Consider the following 8125-nt stretch of genomic DNA (forward strand, 5'->3'; position numbering starts at 1 on the left):
CTCCATTTCTAATAAATTTCCCAGCCAACTCTCTATTGTATACTGAAGTTTGAGAATCATCATTCTAGAAAGGGAAGTAGATTGAGAATGAAACTCTGGGGTATATTTACATTTAAGAACAAACAGAAGTGGAATGAAGAAAAGATTATGAGAGGAACAGTTAGCCAGTAGGAGGCAAACCAAGAGAGTGGTCTACCAAAATCCAAAGGAGTAGAGAATTTTGGAAAGATGCCCTTTGGGAAGATGCTCAAGGGCTTATGTCAGGGTCTAATGCCTTGTTATACAAAGTGCAATTCACTGAAGTCAGTTCAGGCATCCCCTGGAGTTTCCTTTAATGCAGAATCACTGGTCCCATTCCAGTAAACTGAATCACAATCTGCATTTTATTTTATTTTATTAATATTTTATTTATTTGAGAGAGCATGTGAGCATGAGTGGGGGGAAGGACAGAGAGAGAAGGAGAAGCAGACTCCCCACTGAGCAGGGAGCCTGAGTGGGGCTCCATCCCAGGACCCCCTGAGATCATGACCCCAGTCAAAGGCAGACACTTAACCCACTGAGCCACCCAGGCACCCATGTGCCCCGACAATCTGCATTTTATTTTAATAAGATCTTCAGGTGAGTTGTACGCACATTTAAGTTTTATTCTTTATTCATTTTTCTTTTCTTTTCTTTTTTTAGCATGAGACTCTTTTTTTTAATTTTTATTTATTTATGATAGTCACAGAGAGAGAGAGAGAGAGAGGCAGAGACACAGGCAGAGGGAGAAGCAGGCTCCATGCACTGGGAGCCCAACGTGGGATTCGATCCCGGGTCTCCAGGATCGCGCCCTGGGCCAAAGGCAGGCGCCAAACCACTGCGCCACCCAGGGATCCCGTCTTTATTCATTTTTCTTAATTGAAATATATTTGACATGTAATATTGTGTAAATTTAAGGTATACAGCATGTTAATTTGATACCTTTATATCATTGTGGTGATAATTGGTACCTCTATCACTATCAGGATATATAATTATCCTTTCTTTTTAGTAGTTGGAATAATTAAGTTTTAGTCTCTTAGCAAGCCTGATGTTTATAATATGTATTATTGTCTATATTCACTGTACTGTACGTTATATTTCTAGGACTTATTTACTACTTGTTGTAAGTTTGTACCCTTAAACAACATCTGTCTTGTCCCCAACCCGCAGGCCCTGGTAACCACAAGTTTGGCTTTTTAAAAACTTCCACATATAAGTGATATCATACAGTACTTGTCTTTCTCTGACTTGAGTTTTAGAAACACTGTTGCCACCCATTGAATATGACTTAGTTCTTGGTGAACTGAAAGTCAGCAGTTTCAGTGGAGTGGCTGAGGCAAGAGGCAGATTAAAGTGGTTTTAAGAATGAATGGGAAATAAAAAATGAAGACAAGTTCAGTGCTTTCGTACACCCAGAACAAGGATCTTCTAGCACACTGATCACCAGGCTGTCTCAATTCAAAGGAGCTGAATATGAACAGTGGTGTAAAGTGGCCTAGTTTGCTGATGCAGGTCTCTGCCTTGTCCACTCCTCTGACAGAGGTGATAAGAGTAACAGAGGCTGGTAGTGAGAGACGAGACACTTTCCTATGGAATAATGACAGTTAGACCCTTGATCACCACAGGAGCTCAGCCACATATTGCCAAGAGCAAAGGTAATAGACCTTCTGAGAGTGGTCTGAGTAACTTTAAAAATCCTTCATGACAAGGCAATATTACAAAATTTTCTAAAAGTCAAATACTATTATTAAATCATTTAAGTATTCTTAAAAACCTGGAAAATAAAGATAACCCAAAAGAATAAAAGAATTGCCGGTCGTTAAGGAAGTCTCAGAATTAGAGCTGGTTGTAATAGGAAGGGACTTCAATATTTTATGCACTAACTGGTTGAAGCTTCCTCCAGTGGAGCTGTGGAGGTAAGGCTTCAGAATAATACAAATGACCACTAAGGAAATAGATGATGCTTAGCACTCCAAATGATTAAATAAAAATTATTCGTGCTTAACTGGCTAAAGAGATTATTTTAATAAAACTTGTATTTTTGAAAGTCAAGGACTTGCCAAGTGAATGGAATTGGGACCATTTTGAGGAGTGGTAGTCCAGATGCATCCAAAATTATGTAATTCAGAAGCAGGAAGACCTTTGCAAGGATCCAAACTGTCAAAGTTAAAAGAACCTCAAAAATATTAATTCAAGCTGAAGAATAATGAACTATTTCATGTTTCTGGTCTCATAAGCATTTCAAGGGTTAAAAAGTATATAGAAAATTATTTTTTTTCCAACTTCACAGAGGAAGTCATTAAAGGATTCCTAATTTGCCTTTTGAAATTGGGATTCAGAACTATCAAATCAAAAGGTGTTAAAAAAAATACTAAGACTCAAAAAACAACAACAAAAAAAGGTACTAAGACTCTTTAGTAAACAGACCAGCATGACTTGTTGGCAACCACCCAAATGTTTGTAAGAATTCAAGGATAAAATTTGGTGCAACAGGCCAAAGTATTTTCCATGTTGCTGTAAGTTGCCTGGGTGCCAGGAGACTAGTAGACCATCAATTAGTGTGGCTTCTTCCCATGTGAGAAGACCATGATAACCATCAGAGAGTAAGAGATGCTCAATGATATTTAATAAAATCACTTAGGGTTCAATGTAGTTTAATAAGAATCTATTCATTAGTTGCTTATAGGAAAGTAACTATGTACTCTTAAAAGTATAAATTCACAAATGTGTATTAAGCATTTTATGTGAAACGTACTGTCTTTGGTATTAAAATACTACAATAAACAAAAGCAAGTCTCTGATTTTATGGAGTTTCCATTCTAATGGAGGGAAATTATATCTTACATTACATATAAGATCTATATTATGGAAGTGGAGTGCTTAATTAAGCAGTGTGTAGAGACCCAAAGTAAACAGCAGATACACTTCCTACCCTCAGGATGCATCCCAACAGAATGCATAACAAAGAGGATTTTGAACTATAGCAATAATTGGAATAACTATAGGAGCAAAGGTGACGATATATTTTTGCAAGAAAAAAAATGCGTCTTATAATCTCTTGGTTAAAGAGGTATAAGAGTATACAGCCAATAGAAATGACAAATACCCACCATTTGCTTCAATGTGGATGGAACTGGAGGGTATGATGCTGAGTGAAATAAGTCAATCGGAGAAGGACAAACGTTATATGTTCTCATTCATTTGGGGAATATAAATGATAGTGAAAGGGAATAGAAGGGAAGGGAGAAGAAATGGGTAGGAAATATCAGAAAGAGAGACAGAACATAAAGACCCCTAACTCTGGGAAACGAACTAGGGGTGGTGGAAGGGGAGGAGGGCGGGGGTGGGGGTGAATGGATGACGGGCACTGAGGGGGGCACTTGACAGGATGAGCACTGGGTGTTATTCTGCATGTTGGCAAATTGAACACCAATAAACAATAAATTTATTATTTAAAAAAAGAGGTATCAGAGTATAAATTTTTATGTGGGTAAGGGTAATTTTAAAAAATTGCTTCCAAAACAGTCACAAAATATGACACTTCAGCTAGGAGAAGATTATGGAAAACAGTGTGTCAAAAATAAAGAATTTTCTTAGTGATGAGATGTTCTGGATAAAAAATAAAATTGAAAACATAGTTTCCCCAGGGATTCATACTGAAAACAGCTGCAAATATGGTAGTTAATCTTGTAATAAGCAATATTATTAAAATGTTCTTAAAGAGCAGCAAAAGAGCCAAGTGTTCTGATTCTACTTCTATTTTCTGGAGGGTGCATAAGAAATAAATGAGGATAAGCTATAGAGAACTTTACAGGTCACCATGAATGGATCATAAAGTAGTAGGTGGGTTTAATTAGGAGTAGATATAAAGTTATAACTTAAGGACAAATAATTTAAACTTCAAAATATGATGATGTTTGAACATCATTGGTAACATAGGATTATCACTTTGGTGCCTAAAGACATTATTTCTTGTTGTCTACACTTGAAACACCATAGTAGTTACCAGTTAACACATTTCAAGAAAGACCTAGAACAACTAGAAGATATCCGGAGAAAGGCAAATCAAGCGATTGTTGGAAAAGGGGTTTCAAATGAGTTTGGCCATGAGATTTGGATAACTCGAAACTGGTACAAAAATGGAAAAAAGACATAATCCAAGTCTTTAAATTATTGATGAGTGTGGATAATGTAAACAGAAATTTCTTTACCAAATTATAGGCAGTATGAGCACTTGGAAGGGAGATCATTTCATGCTCAATAAAAACAAGCAATCGTTTCCTCTTCCTATCCTCCCAAAAACTCCACATCGGAATTACCTAACTTGGATGGGAAATGCAGTGATTTAGACTGGACTGCTTCCAAAATAATTTAAGGTTTACCTTTAAGATTTCTTTAAAACGTGGAAGACTTCTATTTAATATTTAAATACGCAGCACATAGCACAGGGGGTGGCAAATAATAAGGGTTTGATAAGTGTGGAAAGATAAAAATCCGCAGTGAGGGTGGAGTTGGGAGAAAATGTGGAGAAAAAAAAGGAAACAAAAAGGAGTGAAAGAGAGAGAGAGAGAAAGAGGGAGAGAACACGTGCAAGCACAAATCAGAACCGTATGGATAAATTGATCTTGTCTTAACTTTGGCTACCCTTTAGAATTATATGGAAAAAGAATTTCAAACTCTCTGAGCAAAGCCAACTTCTGGGACAAGGAGGTGAGATATAGATCCTAGAAATAAACAAGAAGTAACAGCCTTGTGAACCAGACTGAAACTGCTACTCTTCTTGGGTATTCATCTAGCTAATGATTCTCTGTCCAGAATATTCTGAGATGAATAAAAGTAGAGGAAAGCAAAATAGTGCCAAACTCCTTAATAGGAAACAATTTGGCAGGTGATAGTGAGAGAGAGCCCAACTAACACGGAAACATGCAAAGCATCTCTAAGATGCCTGCTGATTTTTGGTTAGGTATCAGAGCCAAGAAGTTGAAAGGAAGCTTGCATTTACGGCTGGTGAAGACTACAGAGAAAGCCTTTACTAAAGTGTGAGTTGGCTTTCCCCCAAACATTACATTACCCTTGAATGGAAAATTGATCGGATGACATATGGTGATAACATCTGCCACCCATGGATAAAGCCGTAGTGCCATGTGGGTGGTAATGGAAGCTGTAATAGTGAGGGTGGAGAATTTAATGACAGTATGTAACACTGAGGAAAGTAACAGCAATCTGAAAGAAAGGAACAATTTGTGTAAATCTTTACGATGGGTACTTCAGGACCATACATCGTGTTCTGTAGTCATCTCCGAGGGAATGATAGAAATGAAAGATGCTTTGTCATTTTATTACCTCCAAGTTGATCTCAGCCATAACCCCCAGGGAGGCATTTCTCCCTCAGTGTTGTGCATAGGCACTCTTTCCTTATCAGTAAATAGATATTTATTACAAATCTGGGATGATCACAGCAAGAAATCGTAGCAACTCAGGGCCGTTTATATTAAAGATAAAAATGAGGGCGAACGCATTACTTCCTGGAATTTCTAAAAAAAAAAAAAAAAAACCCTATTATTTAAATATGAATTTTCAGTAAGTGAAAGAAGGCAAGTAGCAAAATAATACTGTTTGATAAATGAAACCTCGAAGTCCATTTGTTTTGTCTTACTCATACAGGAAGAAAATAAATGGTATCCTCAGCTGCACACAGCAAACAGAAGAGTTTTATGTGCAAGACAGCAAGAAGAACAAGGAAAATCTCGCCATGGCTGTACAGTAATGTGAGGTTTGGCCAAAGTTTCCTGTGGAATTCAAAATTTTGAAATGGCAGCAGGCATCCTGAGGGACATGGGCAGTAAAAATCTTTCAGGTGAATTTTCTTTTTCTCAAAATGTCCTTCAAAACTGAAAATCCCAATACAATTTTTAAAAGGGTTCTTGATTAGTTCAAAGGTAGTTCTCAGTTTCTGTAAATTTCAAAGAATAACTCTGGGTTTTCTTGTCTCCTGAAGTAAAGAAAACAGCCGCTGATCCACCCTGACACTCAGTAGACCCTACACTAACTTCTTAAAACAATCTCTAGAGGGTAATTGACCAGGGCCAGTTTTTTCATCCAGTTTAAACTTTTTGATCCAATTTAAACCAATCCAGCCTAAATCACTGCATTTCTTTGCCACCCTCACACACACACAATTCTGAAGTCTTTTCATCCACCCAGGTTTCTCCCTATCTCCATTTTCAAGAACAAAAATGACATTGAGATTTTAAATTCTGATCTCCTCAAAGCAGATGCTGTGAAGTGATTATTATTATTATTTTCGATAAATATCACTTTGCAGTCCTGAAGTCCTTTAAAGCAAGGGATTAGGAATAAACTCTTAAGCTTACAAAAGGATAAAAATGAATAGGGTATGTTTTGTGATCTTTTTCTCATCTAAGTGTTTGAAGCGAATAGCAATTGATTGATGAGAAGCGTATAAAATAAAATGTCTTAGCAACCTACCTTCGACTTGTGGGTTTCAGGAGAATGTTTTCTAGGCTGATGCACATATACGTTCTTCAAGAGGACACTTAAGAAGTTAATATGTTTGAAGGTCTATTATATAAAGGACGTACTAGAGAGATAGGGAAAATAGGAATAAAGATGAACTGCTGTCTAGTTGTGAACATAAAAACACTCCTTGAAATCATGGCTGATCTACATGCCAAGTATTATTTTATGATTCAAGGGCTGCAGAGACACGAAGTGTATATTTTTGATAACCTACATGATAAACATTTGGGACCTGAACTAGAAAACAAATCCCTGTTCCTCATCTCAGATTTGCAGAATCAAAATCATGGAGTCTTTGGCCCAAGAAATCTATCTTTTTCACAAGGCAATGTACCTTACATTCGTTAGCATCTGATTAAAGATAATTCCAAACAGATACAAAAATAAGCAAAGATGAGATAACCCCAAAGTATCCATCACCCAGCTTCAATGATAATCAACTCATGACTGGTACCGTGTCAGTCACGTTCCTGTCCACTGCTGTAGTTAACACCTACTGTAGCAAGCTGGCGAGTGTGTTGAGGGGTTGGGTTGGGCTATATTTGTGAACAAGGAGTGCAAAGAGGGGCCTGTCCCGCCAGAATCCAAGCAGTAAGTTCGTTGGCTTGAGGATTGGAAAGGATTCTTGGTGGATGTTCATTGAACAGAAGATAAGTCTTGGTCTTTTGTGAATCAGGTATTTGTGGGAAATCAGTCTCTCCATTCTTAAATTTGTTTCCTCTGAGGGTGCATGCATGAGATTCTCCACTTCACATCCTCCCATTCCATTCAGCAGTGTAGAGGAGGAAAAATAATTTTTCATCTACCCTCTGAGTTCTTGGCTGAGACCACTGTAACAACAGACAGATAAACAAAAGAAAAACAAGCAGAAGTTTATTGACATGTATACACGGGAGATACCCAGGTTAAAATGAGAAACACTCAAGGTGGCCTAAAGACCATCTTCAGCTGAAGATGAAAGAGGTGTGGAAAGGCCTGTCCCAGAGAGATCCCCAGGAAAAGCCCGGTAAACAAGGGTACGGTTTCTTAGGCAGATTTAAGTTGATGCTTTCTCCCAAGACGAGAGTTTCTCATGGTTTAGTCATCCTTTCTTCCTGGTACAAAAAGAGAGATACCCTTACAAATGGAGATTTCCTTTTTAAATTTCCTTGCAAAAAGGTGGCTTCTAATGTTTTCAGAGCTTCTTCTGTGTCTCCTGGTTCTCAAAATAACCAGCCCAAGATTATCCTTATGCCAAAGCATCGTATGTTGGGGTGGCATCTTCTCTTCCCTTCGTTTTCTACATTTGGAACTTCTACAAGAAGTTTCACAGTCTAGAATCTGAGTTAGTAGACATCTCATTAAACTCGTTTCTTAGTCCTGAGAAAAGATCAGTTCAGTTAAACAGTTTTGTCTCATTTCAGGAATTGGTGATGCATGGTGGGCTCCCAAAGTCAGGCTTGTGTGGTGGGAGCAATCAGATATTTCATAGGAGGCATTTACATGGAAGCAAAAAAAAAAAAAAAAAAGAAAAAGAAAAAGAAAGTTAATGATTGGAGTCAACTATAAACCCAATTTGAGTCTG

This window comes from Canis lupus, chromosome 34 (genome assembly GCF_048164855.1).
Source record: "Canis lupus baileyi chromosome 34, mCanLup2.hap1, whole genome shotgun sequence".
NCBI lineage: Eukaryota > Metazoa > Chordata > Mammalia > Carnivora > Canidae > Canis > Canis lupus.